Source organism: Balaenoptera acutorostrata, chromosome 5 (assembly GCF_949987535.1).
Source record: "Balaenoptera acutorostrata chromosome 5, mBalAcu1.1, whole genome shotgun sequence".
Taxonomy (NCBI): Eukaryota; Metazoa; Chordata; class Mammalia; order Artiodactyla; family Balaenopteridae; genus Balaenoptera; species Balaenoptera acutorostrata.
In genome coordinates this window covers 71,547,830-71,561,659 of record NC_080068.1, presented here as the reverse complement: position 1 = coordinate 71,561,659, position 13,830 = coordinate 71,547,830, and the positions used below count along the sequence as shown (strand labels likewise).

Below are 13,830 nucleotides of genomic sequence, written 5' to 3'. Positions count from 1 at the left end.
CAAAAAGATGGCCATGAACCCCAAGCTACAAACTATGAAACACATATTTGCCAAATACTGTGAAAAGTAGACCAAAATAGGGGAGGAGGCTGAGTAGATTTCCCTTATAGTAGACATCATTGTCCTGAAAGATCAATCCAATGACCTTTTGATAAGATCAATGAAAACCAGAGGGATAAGCAACCATAGGAGAATCAGGAAGTATCCCTATGGAGTTACTATTTATACAGAAAAATAATAAAAATTATCATTACCAAGCTTTTACTATTTTGCTATGTGTTGGCACTGTTCTAAGCAATAAGCACTTTAGATGTAGCAAAGCATTTAATTCAACAAAACTTCTAAAGTAGGTACTACTACCTAGACACAGGGTAAGAATAAGAGCCAGATTTTAATATAGAGGCACATTCTGACCACAGAGCCTGCACTATTACCCACTACACATACAGCCTCTCCAGTGGAAGGGAAGGGGGAACTGAAGGAAACAGCATAATGATGTACCATTTTCAGCCTCCTATTTAGGCAGATTGCTAAAAGCAATTCGACTTAATCTCCAGATTTCAACAGATACTCTATGACTTCCAAGGCATCATTAAGAGGGACACCAACCTCTCAATACCAAAAACTGAAGAGAGCAAATGAATTTATATTCAAACAGTAATAGACCCATAGACATAGAAAACAAACTTATGGTTACCAAAGGGGAAAGGTGGTGGGGATAAATTAGGAGTTTGGGATTAACATATACACACTACTATAAATAAAATAGATAACTAACAAGGACGTACTGTACAGCACAGGGAACTAGACTCAGTATTTTGTAATAACCTATAAGGGAAAAGAATCTGAAAAAATACATATATATAAGCATGTATAACTGAATCATTTTGCTCTACATCTGAAACTAACACAACATTGTAAATCAACAATACTTCAATAAAAATACAGACATACACACATAATTAATTAATTTTTTTAAAAAACTGGAGACAGTCTCTCTGGAGACAGTCTCTTTTAAAAAACTGGAGACAGTCTCTCTAATTTTTTTAAAAAACTGGAGACAGCAGATTTATAAAAACATTGTAAATCAACAATACTTCAATAAAAATACATACATACATAATTAATTAATTTTTTTTTAAACTGGAGAAATAATAGGTTTGATGCTCTAAAGTAGAAAACGAAGATGAAACAAAATTTCAGAGTCCTCCAGCTCACTCTCCCAGCCATTTTCCACACCGAAAAGAACTGACCCATTCAGAAATAAGAATCACAAAGGAACCAACTCTGGGTTACAAATATCTTTTTAAAATAAAACTCGGAGCTGCAAGTTAAGCCCCTTTCCTCTGTGTCTCCTTGAAGGTGAACACAAGAACACTCTTTTCTTGGGACTTCCCTGGTGGCGCAGTGGTTAAGAATCCGCCTGCCAATGCAGGGGACACGGGTTCGAGCCCTGGTCCGGGAAGATCCCACATGCTGTGGAGCAACTAAGCCCGTGTGCCACAACTACTGAGCCTGCGCTCTAGAGTGCCACAACTACCGAAGACCGTGCACCTAGAGCCTGTGCTCCACAACAAAGAGAAGCCACCACAATGAGAAGCCCGCGCACCACAACGAAGAGTAGCCCCGCTCACCGCAACTAGAGAAGGCCCAAACACAGCAACGAAGACCCAACACAGCCAAAAATAGATAAATAATTAAATTTATTTTTTTAAAAAAAGGGCTTCCCTGGTGGCGCAGTGGTTGAGAATCTGCCTGCCAATGCAGGGGACACAGGTTCGAGCCCTGGTCTGGGAAGATCCCACATGCTGCGGAGCAACTAGGCCCGTGAGCCACAACTACTGAGCCTACGCGTCTGGAGCCTGTGCTCCACAACAAGAGAGGCCGTGACAGTGAGAGGCCCGCGCACTGCGATGAAGAGTGGCCCCCGCTTGCCACAACTAGAGAAAGCCCTCACACAGAAACGAAGACCCAACACAGCCAAAAATAAATAAATAAATAAACATATTTTTTTAAAAAAGAACTTTCTTTACTCTGACTGCTAATTGTTAAAAGTTTGAAAAACTTAACACAGTCTTTGAACACCAACATTCTTTTTTTTTATTGAAGTATAGTTGATTTACAATATTGTGTTAGTTTCAGGTACACAGCAAAGTAATTCAGGTATATTTTTTCAGATTATTTTCCACTGTAGGTTATTACAAGAGATTGAATATAGTTCCCTGTGCTACCCAGCAAATTCTTGTTGCTTATCTTGAACATCAATATTCTGAAGTAGGTAACGGACACTGTTCAGGTAATGAACACTGTTTCACCAATGAGAAACCCAAACCACCAAGAGGTTACATTCTCTGCCCAGTGTTGCAAATCAGAGTACCAGACTAATGGATCTCAGTTTCATGGTCTAGCAATTTTAGCCAAAAGATCTAAAAACTCTTTTTCATCATAAAAAATTCTGCCTGAAAATATATATATTATATATATATATATATATATATTTTTTTTTTAAATGGCTACTAAGGCTACCCAGCCTACTCTATTCACCCTTTCATAACATTTTTAATCAAGGGAACAGAGGTGACTGTGAGTTACCAAATGATAGGATGGTAAGCAGTATAGTAAATAAGAAACAAACAGCCTAGTTATCAGGGTAGAAAAAGGATGAACTCCTTACAGGAAGGAGCAAAGAGTGATTTAAGTTTGTTGAAATTCTCACCTTACTAGGTTAAGCCATATGAAATTGCCAATGTTCGGCAATATTTTACCTACAAAATCAGCAATACTATCTAATTCAATCTAATACTTGTTAATGCCTTAAGATTAGTAGAGTTTAGTTAAAGCCCTCAATTTTGGAATTTATACATCAGAACACATTGCCTATTACACATCTTGTCAAAGGTTTACAACAAAGTTAGTGCCTGTTTGCAATTTTAAGAAATCTAGCATGAATAAACATCAGACTGACATTTACCCAAGAAATCAAATGTGTGCCTGCCAACAGTATCTGTAGATTATATTTCAATTCAAAAGTACTTAAAATGGGTAGCTACTATATAGGAACAAATCTTACCATGCTCTCTTCTGCAATGTATACTCTCAGCTTAAGCCCCAATTTTATTTTGTAAAAGGGGAATTGAGTAGCAGAAACACAAGCAAAGGAGAAAAAAATGCTAGGCTGACTTCAATCAGAATAAAGGGTACATTCTAGGCTCTCTACTTATCATGAATTGGAGCTATTCCAGGATCAGGCAGCTTTGTAGCTCTAGAAGAAAGTAACACTTTAGCCCTCAGGTCTTCCTTGCCTATGAAACAAAGGCACCCAGGGATAACCTGTATTAAAGTCTTGACTGTGTCTTCTTTCAACCAACTGATATTGTAGCAGGCTACAAAGTTTCGAGTAGCCTTGTCTGGTGACCTATTGAACCTAGGTCTAGATAAGAGAAGACTCAAAAGGTCAAAAGGCAAAAGTTACAGAGGCCAGCTGACTTATCTCATCTTTCCTGGTAATGTAGTCCCCCATCCAGCCCACTGCCAAATGGTGGGTGATTACAGTGTTGTACTGGGGGGCAAGTGAACCTGGAAATAGACTGAGCAGTGCTGCACTAAGGATAGCTGTTTCTTATTGTCCATATAATACAGGTACATGCATTGATTTAACATGTGCTCTTTAAGACAAGTTTGGGTTTCACAATGAAGGTCCCCACTGTGGTCCTTGGCTATGACTGTGGTTGAGGGTCTCCTGGCTGATAAAGAGGAAGAGAAAAGAAAGAGAGAGAAAAAGAACAATGGATGGAGAAAAGAAACCATGTGTAATACTGTTAACCGAAAACTGGACTTGCCTCTTGGTGGGTATCGAGCCAAAAGACAGAACCAAACCAAAGAGCAGAAGGAAGGATTTATTTCTGGCAGCAAGTAAAGAGGACAACAGGGATATTTCCCAAAGCGGTGTCTCCCCAAACAGCAAGGTTGGGGCTGAAACAAAGAGAATTCAGCATATATTGGGGAAAGGCTGACAGAGTCCAGGCACTAGTTGACTGAAGTCAGCAGGGTCAGCAAAGGTCGAAATCATCATTCCTTAGGTTCCAGTTGATCTGGTGGTTGAGCCCTCAAGAGGGTGTGCATTCTGCAAAACAGCTCAAGTACGTGCTTCAGGCTAATCCTTACCGTTGAAATAGTAAACTGATGTATTATGGTTAAGTTATCTCCCTGGCCTGGTAACAGCTGTTTGTTTTTACCTTCTTTTGCTCCCTTAAAATCATTAACTAGTACTGAGACCTATTCTTCTGCAAGGGCAAGCATTGTGGCCGGGCTTAGATCACAAAATGGCTTAGGCCTAAAATGGCTGGGTTCTCTTCCTCCGGGACCCCCATCCTATATGCTTACAATACCTCAAAGCATCAACAAATATATTTACTCTATAGGTGATTCATAGTTAAGTGATTCTAGAGAGAAGCAAGAGTTGTCATAAAAATTACTCACTGATCAATTAACCACATAGGTCCCAATCAAATATTCCTTCCACATCTAGTACTAGGTTTTGCTTCTCTCACTGAATAAGGGAATGCAACAGTCAACAACTTCAAATACTCAAAAGATGAGGGTTTTCAAAAAGTCAATAATGAGAGTAATGTTGGAGAATTGCTCCCATCACACTCAATGCCACTGGCAAATGAGGATCTTGCAGTTAGTTAGCTAGTAAAAATAAAATAAAATAACACAACAAGTGTCAAGAATGACTTACACTTAAATTACTAAAGTACACTGAAGCAGACTGCTTTTTGCTCCCTTGCCCACTCGTAACTCCCTGCCCTCATCCATTCTTCCCTTCTTCCGGGATGTATGGGCTAGAGATGATACTTCCCAGCCTTCTTGGCAGTGAGATGTGGCCACCTAAGGTCAAGCCAAGCGGATGTGTGCAGAAGTGATGCGTGGGCCAACTTCAACTTAAAGACAAGCTACTCTCCCCGGATTTAGGGCATTTTTCACCTCCCCACCAGCTGGAAAGTACACATGGCAGACTCAACTTTATACATTCAAGACATCACTGTAGGGCTTCCCTGGTGGCGCAGTGGTTGGGAGTCTGCCTGCTAATGCAGGGGACACGGGTTCACGCCCTGGTCTGGGAAGATCCCACATGCCGCGGAGCAACTAGACCCGTGAGCCACAACTACTGAGCCTGCGCGTCTGGAGCCTGTGCTCCGCAACAAGAGGGGCCACGACAGTGAGAGGCCCGTGCACTGCGGTGAAGAGTGGCCCCCGCTTGCCGCAACTAGAGAAAGCCCTAGCACAGAAACGAAGACCCAACATAGCAATCAAGCAATCAATCAATAAATAAAACTTAAAAAAAAAAAAAGATAAAAAGGGGGAATCTCTAAAGGACTATAAGAAAAAATGCTAGAATAATTATTAAAAAAAAAAAAAAGACATCACTGTAGACAAGAGCAAGGGAGGAACAAGATGGAACCTAGTTCTTTTTTTTTTTTTTTTTAACATCTTTATTGGAGTATAATTGCTTTACATGGTGTGTTAGTCTCTTGGAACCTAGTCCTTGAATGACTTCATGGAGCAGAGCTGCCCTATCAGCCTAGACTTGGTACCCTACTTTGAGAGGTTAACACACTTCTATCTTATTTTAGAAATGACGTATGATGGTTTCTTTGTGACAGTGACTTAATCTTTATTCTACCTCATGGATACACTCTTGCAAAAACTGATAAAGCTTTCTAACGCTTTCGAAAAAAATGGCCCTCTTTAGATCTGTGCTGACTAATTTAAACGTAAAGGCAGTCACAACTTTTTATCATGCATTTTCATCAGAAAAATAATCTCAGGAAAACAACTAATATTTGATTCCATCTTTGTTCTAAGAGTTAACAATTATAATCTAAATGGTGCCATATATGAGATAAAATAAACATTTTCACTTTATTTTTCATGATAAAGTCTGAATCATAAGGGTTTGTGTTCTTTTGTTTTTTGGGGTTTTTTGGTTTGGTTTGGTTTGGTTTTGTTTTTTACTACTTACTATGAAATGTAAGTGGATTCACTTTGACAACATTCTGGCATTAATTCTCCTCCCGTGAAGGAATTTCTGATACACAGCAAATATTTCTCTTTCCGCTTCTTGCTAATTCAGAAGGAAACAACCAGTGAAAATAAGGCATGAATAACAAGTTTCTCAAGTAGGTAAAGTGATTTTCAGCTACTTTTATTAGAAAAAAACATAAAAGTAATTTGGAAATTATATATAAAATAACACCAAAATGTGTTCCTTTATTACATTAATCTGAATTGTTTTTTTTTTTTTTTTTTTTTTTTTAATTTTTATTTATTTATTTATTTATTTATTTATGGCTGTGTTGGGTCTTCGTTTCTGTGCGAGGGCTTTCTCCAGCCGCGGCAAGCGGTGGCCACTCTCCATTGCGGTGCGCGGGCCTCTCACCATCGCGGCCTCCCTTGTTGCGGAGCACAGGCTCCAGACGCGCAGGCTCAGTAGTTGTGGCTGACAGGCCCAGTTGCTCCGCGGCATGTGGGATCCTCCCAGACCAGGGCTCGAACCCGTGTCCCCTGCATTAGCAGGCAGATTCTCAACCACTGCGCCACCAGGGAAGCCCTGAATTGTTTTTAATATGAAACATTCATCTATGTCAACATATTATTTTCCTATTGTTTTCAAAATAGGAATGAAGAACCCAAGTCATTATAGCATTCAGTTTTTTTACAGAATGAGCAAGCTTCTTTAACAAAAATTTCAAGAACAAAAACAGTGAGGTTGAGGAGGAACCAATAGACTTTAAAAGTCTTACGAGGGCTTCCCTGGTGGCGCAGTGGTTGAGAGTCTGCCTGCTACTGCAGGGGACATGGGTTTGAGCCCTGGTCTGGGAAGATCCCGCATGCCGGGGAGTAACTGGGCCCGTGAGCCACAAATTACTGAGCCTGCGCGTCTGGAGCCTGTGCTCTGCAACAAGAGAGGCCGCGACAGTGAGAGGCCAGCGCACCGCGATGAGGAGTGGCCCCCGCTTGCCGCAACTAGAGGAAGCCCTCGCATAGAAAACGAAAACCCAACACAGCCAAAAATAAATAAATAAATAAATTTAAATTGTTTAAAAAAAAAAAAAAGTCTTACGAGACAGTTGAATGTGTGAGACAACTGTGGCAACTTGAATACTAACTGTATATTGGTGATACTTAAGTTTGTAGTAAGATTTATTTGATGATAACAAAATAGCGTTAGGTCGTTCTGGAGTTTTTTGGTGCGATGACGGTATTGTGATTGTACTTTTAAGAGTTCTTATCTTTTAGAGATACATACTGAAAAATTTACAGATAAAATAATGTCTGTGATTTGCTTTATAACCTGGTAAGGGGGATATGGGAGCACAGACAAAATAAAATTGTTCATGAGTTGATAACTGTTGAAGCTGAGTGAGGCACACAGGAAGAGTCCATTATACTTTATTTTTGTCTGGGCTTGAAATTTTCCATGATAAAAACTTTTGAAATATGTTTAAGGGAATAGCATGGTTTTCCATGTCCCTGTCATCTAACCGTTTGGAACTGGTAAGAAAGAGAATAGAAAAAGATGAAAGGAGGAAGAGAAGGGAGAGAGGGGGAAAAAAAGAACCAAGGCAGCCAAATAAAAGTAGAAAAAGGTGGGTGGGCCCTCCTTCCTCCAGGATATTATTACCACGCTACCCAGCTCATCACGGAAGCTCTTCCAATGATCCCAATGATTCCCTGAGTCAGCAGAACCTCATGATAAGGTAATGTGATACCATTTCTTCCCCAACAAACACGAATATGTGGTTTCCGGGGCCAAAAGTAAAACCACAGTCTATGCAACATTTGTCCTTGTTATAACTCCTCTTCTTCCCTCTATTTCCTTTCCTTTCCCCTGTTCAAATTTCATGAAAGCAGAAGTTAGCTTTTCAAGCCTAAAGCACAATAAAAAGAAAATTCTGTACAGGTTAACAAAGTACCAAAGAATAGTGGGCAGTCAGGTAAAGTGAGTATATCCAAATTGCAGCCTTTTTATAAAAGAATCATTAGAAAGCTCACCAAAGGTAAGCATCACAACTGAAACTACAGAGCATACTAAAACAAGATGGCAAATTAGACCAGAGATTTACCCTACTTCTAAGACTTGTGAGGCTCAGTTAATGAAAAATTTTCAAAACTGAAATGCCAGCTGTTACATACCTGATCTCTAAAAGGATAAAAATACACTGATAAAAATACTAAACATTCTCATACATCACTTGTAACAAATAAAAATTGTAAACTACATTCAAAAAGTATCATGGGGGCTTCCCTGGTGGCACAGTGGGTAAGAATCCACCTGCCAATACAGGGGACACGGGTTCGAGCCCTGGTCCGGGAAGATCCCACATGCCGCGGAGCAACTAAACCCACGCACCACAACTACTGAGCCTGAGCTCTAAAGCCTGCAGGCCACAGCTACTGAGCCCGTGCACCACAACTACTGAAGCCTGCATGCCCAGAGCCCATGCTCCGCAACAAGAGAAAACACCACAATGAGAAGCCTGCGCACCACAACGAAGAGTAGCCCCCACTCACCACAACTAGAGAAAGCCCACGCGCAGCAACGAGGACCCAATGTGGCCAAAAATAAATAAAATAAAATAAATAAATTTACTTTTAAAAAGTATGAATATAAGCCATGATCTAATTACTGTGGAAGATGTCCAGTGACCTTTTTTTATGGGATTATAATTAGCACACAATATTATATTAGTTTCAGGTGTACAACACAGTGATTCAATATTTTTATACATTATGAAATGATTACCACATAAGTCTAGTTACTATCTGTCAGCAAAGTTATTACAGTATTACTAACTATATTCCTTATGCTGCATGTTACTTCCCCATGTCTTATTTGCTTTATAGCTGGAAGACTGTACCTCTTAATCCCCTTCACCTATTTTATCCATCCTCCCACCCACCTCCCCTCTGGCAACCACCAGTTTGTTCTCTGTATCTATGAGTCTATTTCTGTTTTGTTTTTGTTTGTCTCTTTGTTTTGTTTTTTAGATTCCACATATAAGTAAAATCATATAGCATTTGTTTTTCCCTGTCTGATTTATTTCACTTATTTTTCTCTGTCTGACTTATTTCATAATACCCTCCAGGTCCATCCCTGTTGCTGCAAATGGCAAGATTTCATTCTTTTTTACGGCCAAGTAGTATTCCATTGCACATATATACCACACCTTCTTTATCCATTCATCTATCGATGAACACTTAAGTTGCTTGCGTATCTTGGCTATTGTAAATAATACCGCAATGAACACTGAGGGGTATATATCTTTTTGAGCCAGTGTTTTCATTCTCTTCAGATAAATATCCATAAGTGGAATTGCTGGATCATATGGTAGTTCTATTTTTAATTTTTTATAGCTACTTTATTTATTTATTTATTTATTTATTTTTGGCTGTGTTGGGTCTTCGGTTCGTGCGAGGGCTTTCTCTAGCTGCGGCAAGTGGGGGCCACTCTTCATCGCGGTGTGGGGACCGCTCTTCATCGCGGTGCGCGGGCCTTTCACTATCGCGGCCCCTCCCGTTGCGGGGCACAGGCTCCAGACGCGCAGGCTCAGCAGTTGTGGCTCACGGGCCCAGCCGCTCCGCGGCACGTGGGATCTTCCCAGACCAGGGCTCGAACCCGTGTCCCCCGCATCAGCAGGCAGACTCTCAACCACTGCGCCACCAGGGAAGCCCTATTTTTAATTTTTTGAGGAACCTCCATATAGTGTTCTATACTGCACCAATTTACATTTCCACCAACAGGGCACAAGGGTTCCCTTTCCTCCACATCCTTGACAACATTTGTTGTTTCTTGTCTTTTTGGTAATAGCCAATCTAACAGGTGTGAGGTGATACCTCATTGTATACAATTTGATTTGCATTTCCCTGGTGATTAGTGATATCAAGCATCTTTTCCTGTGTCTGTTTTATGTCTTCTTTGGAAAAATGTTTATTCAGATCCTCTGCCCATATTTTAATCAGGCTGTTTGTTTGTTTTTTGATATCGAGTTGTAGGAGTTCTTTGGATATTAACCCCTTATCAAATATATCATTTGCAAATATCTTCTCCCATTCAGTGGGTTGTCTTTTTGTTTTGTTGGTTGTTTCCTTTGCTGTGCAAAGGCTTAGTTTGATGTAGTCCTATTTCTTTATTTTTGCTTTTGTTGCCCTAGCAACATATCCAAAAAAATATTACTAAGACTGATGTCAAAGAGATTACTGCCTATATGTTCTAGGAGTTTTACAGTTTCAGGTTTTACATTCAAGTCTTTAATCCATTTTGAGTTTATTTTTGAATATGGTATAAGAAAAGTAATATACATAAATCTGCTGCATTTCTATATACTAATAACAAACCATCAGAAAGAGAAATGAAGCAAACAATCCCATTTACAACTGGAATAAATTTAACCAATGAGATGAAAGACCTATACTCTGAAAACTATAAGACATTGAGGAAAGAAACTGAAGACAACACAAATAAATGGAAAGATATACCATGCTCATGGATTGGAAAAATCAATACCATTTAGATGCCCATACTACCCAAAGCAATCTATAGGTTCAATGTAATCCCTATCAAAATACCAATGGCATTTTTCACAGAACTAAAACAAATAATCCTAAAATATGTATGGAACCACAAATGACCCCAAATAGCCAAAACAATTTTAAGAGAGAAGAACAAAGCTGGAGGCATAACACTCCCTGATTTCAAACTATACTACAAACTTATGGTAATCAAAACTGTATGGCACTGCAATCAGTGGAACAGAATAGAGAGCCCCCAGATAAACCTATGCTCATACAGTCAGTTAAGCTACAACAAAAGAGGCAAGAATATACAATGGGGGAAAAGACAGTCTCTTCAATAAATGGTGTCGGGAAAACTGGACAGCTACACACCAAAGAATGGAACTGGGCCTTTTTCATATACCCTATCCCTAATGAAGTAAACTGACAATGTACTTCCCTGTTCTTTGCTCTACCCATCATCATCATTATCTGGACCATCTATGATATGTAATGCTGCTCTTTTTTAAAACAGATGCAAATTCACTGACACTCCTCCCCTTGAATCTGAGTGGGATTTTGATTCCTTCAACTAATATAGTACAGCAGAAGGGATACTATGTAATCTCTGAGGCTAAGCCAGAAAAGGCCAAGTAGCTCCTGCCTTGTTCTTTTGGACTTCTCATTCTTGGAACAGTCCTTCTTGGAACCTAGCCACCATACTGAGAGAAGCTCCTGCCAAATGCAGAAGCCACATATAGGTGTTCTAGTGTAGAATTCCTGCTGAGCCCAGCCTTCAAATCATCCCAGCCCAGGAGACAGATATATGACTGAGAAAACTCTCAGATGATTCCAGCCCTTAATTGTCCAAGTTGCTCCCAGGTAGCAAGTTTTCCAAGAGCACAGATATTGTGGAGTAGACATTCCCACTGTGCCCTGTCCAATTCTTAGACTACAGAATCCATGAGTGTGATAAAATGGTTGTTGTTGTGTGCCTGTAAGTTTAAGGTAGTTTGTCACACAACAGTAGATAACTGGGACATATAATTAATATACTACATCATTCTTGACCACCTCATTCTCATTTCATTCATCTCTAATCCCTGTCAACTCTCTTCCTTCCCTTAAATGTTTCCTCATTCATTTCTTCACTCATCCATCTTTTCACCACGTTCAGTTCACGAACCAATCTGTTCAGAAGAGTAGTTTCAGACATTCATACATAATCATTCATTCTGGCATTTATTGCATAGCCATGATGTATGAGGAACTATGCATGAGGCGTTGAGGTGGTTACAAAGATGAGCAAGGTATGATCTCTGCTCTAGAGTGGCATAGGGAAAAGTGACTTAAAAACAAAGAGCTACAATACAATCTGTTGAGGGCTATAAAAGTGATATGTACAAAGTGTTCTGAAACACTAATAGCCCCTAAAAATCACTAACATGTAATCACTAAAGAGGTAACAATTACCCCTCTTCGAAGTATGGTGGACCACTTCAATGCGGATATGACATATAAAGAGAATTTTGACAGATGGCTAGAGATACACCAACACATGAATAAAAGTAGATGTTAATATTCTGGTCTGTATAATCACTTCCATGTATAATATATATGAAAATTTTCTTTCTTAAAAGTTGCTTGATTTTAATCTGAATCATAAAAAGGAAATAAAAGTTTTTAAATGGCATGTGTTCACTCTGTCATTTTCAGAATTTTTTTTTTATTGGAGTATAGTTGCTTTACAATATTGTGTTACTTTATACTGTACAGTAAAGTGAATCAGCTATATGTATACATATATCCCCTCTTTTCTGGATTTCCTTCTTATTTAGGTCACCACAGAGCATGGAGTAGAGTTCCCTGTGCTATATAGTAGGTTCTCATTAGTTATCTATTTTATACATAGTATCAATAGTGTATATATGTCAATCCCAATCTCCCAATTCATCCCACTCCCCTTTCCCCCTTGGTATCCATACGTTTGTTCTCTACGTCCGTGTCTCTATTTCTGCTTTGTAAATAAGATCGTCTATACCAATTTTTTCAGATTCCACATATATGCGTTAATATACGATATTCGTTTTTCTCTTTCTGACTTACTTCACTCACTCTGTATGGCAGTCTCTTGGTCCATGCATGTCTCTACAAATGACCCAATTTCATTCCTTTTCATGGCTGAGTAATATTCCATTGTATATATGTACCACATCTTTATCCATTCCTCTGTTAATAGACATTTAGGTTACTTCCATGTCCTGCCTATTGTAAATAGTGCTGCAATGAACATTGGGGTGCATGTGTCTTTTTGAATGATGGTTTTCTCAGGGTATATGCCCAGTGGGTCATACGGTAGTTCTATTTTTAGTTTTTTAAGGACTCTCCATACTGTTCTCCTCAGTGGCTGCATCAATTTACATTCCCACCAACAATGCATGAGGGTTCCCTTTTCTCCACTCCCTCTCCAGTATTTACTGTTTGTAGATTTTTTCATGATGGCCATTCTGACCAGTGTGAGGTGATACCTCATTGTAGTTTTGATTTGCACTTCTCTAATAATTAGTGATGTTGAGCATCTCTGCAATTCAAGCTGTTGACAAATGTGTTTGTTGGCCATCTGTATGTTCAGAAGTTTTATACTGGCTCTCCGCTATGAGTTTTAATTTTGCATATTTTGTTAGTGTAGAAAAGAATTTAAACAGAAAAGCAGTAGCCTTAGTTACGGAAGAATGACTCTTTTAACTACATATATTCTTCACTTTACATACGAAATGCATTCCAAGTACATGGCTGAAATTAAAATAAATTTTAACGAGAATAATGTGCCAATATGGATTCAATTATAGAATTAAAAATACATTTGCATGGGGAAAAACGTTTATTCGATACACATGGTACAAATCTTTGGAAAGAAACAAGGCCATTCTGGGTGTTAAAGAATTGAGAAATGGTTTCATGAAACTTCCAGAATTTGTCAACAGCTTGAATTCAAATCTAGTATTTTACAGAACTTTCACTTCACCATCATCCTATTACTTACTCAACTACCTTCTCCAAAACAAATGTTTCCCACACATAAGCATCCCCTAACCATACAAAGATTTTGACTCTAGACACTTCTCCTTTGGGGGTGATATCCAAGCATTAAATCTCTATTTTTTTAATTTATTCATTTATTTATTCATTTTTGGCTGTGTTGGGTCTTTGTTGCTGTGTGCAGGCCTTCTCTAGTCGCAGAGAGCGGGGGCTACTCTTCGCTGCAGTGCGCAG

General features: G+C 39.1%; 1 protein-coding gene across 3 annotated transcripts in view; it reads right to left on the bottom strand.

Moving 5' to 3' along the window:
• TEC (tec protein tyrosine kinase) overlaps positions 1–13,830 on the bottom strand; it is a 143,917-nt gene that overhangs the window by 98,213 nt on the left and 31,874 nt on the right. Inside the window, exon 1 of one of the 3 annotated variants that reach the window (XM_057547444.1) lies at positions 6,026–6,063. The exons of the other annotated variants lie outside the window; for them this stretch is intronic. The gene's annotated coding sequence lies outside the window, so the exon portion shown is untranslated. Of the gene's footprint in view, positions 1–6,025; positions 6,064–13,830 lie in introns of those variants that run through there. 3 annotated transcript variants of the gene reach the window in all.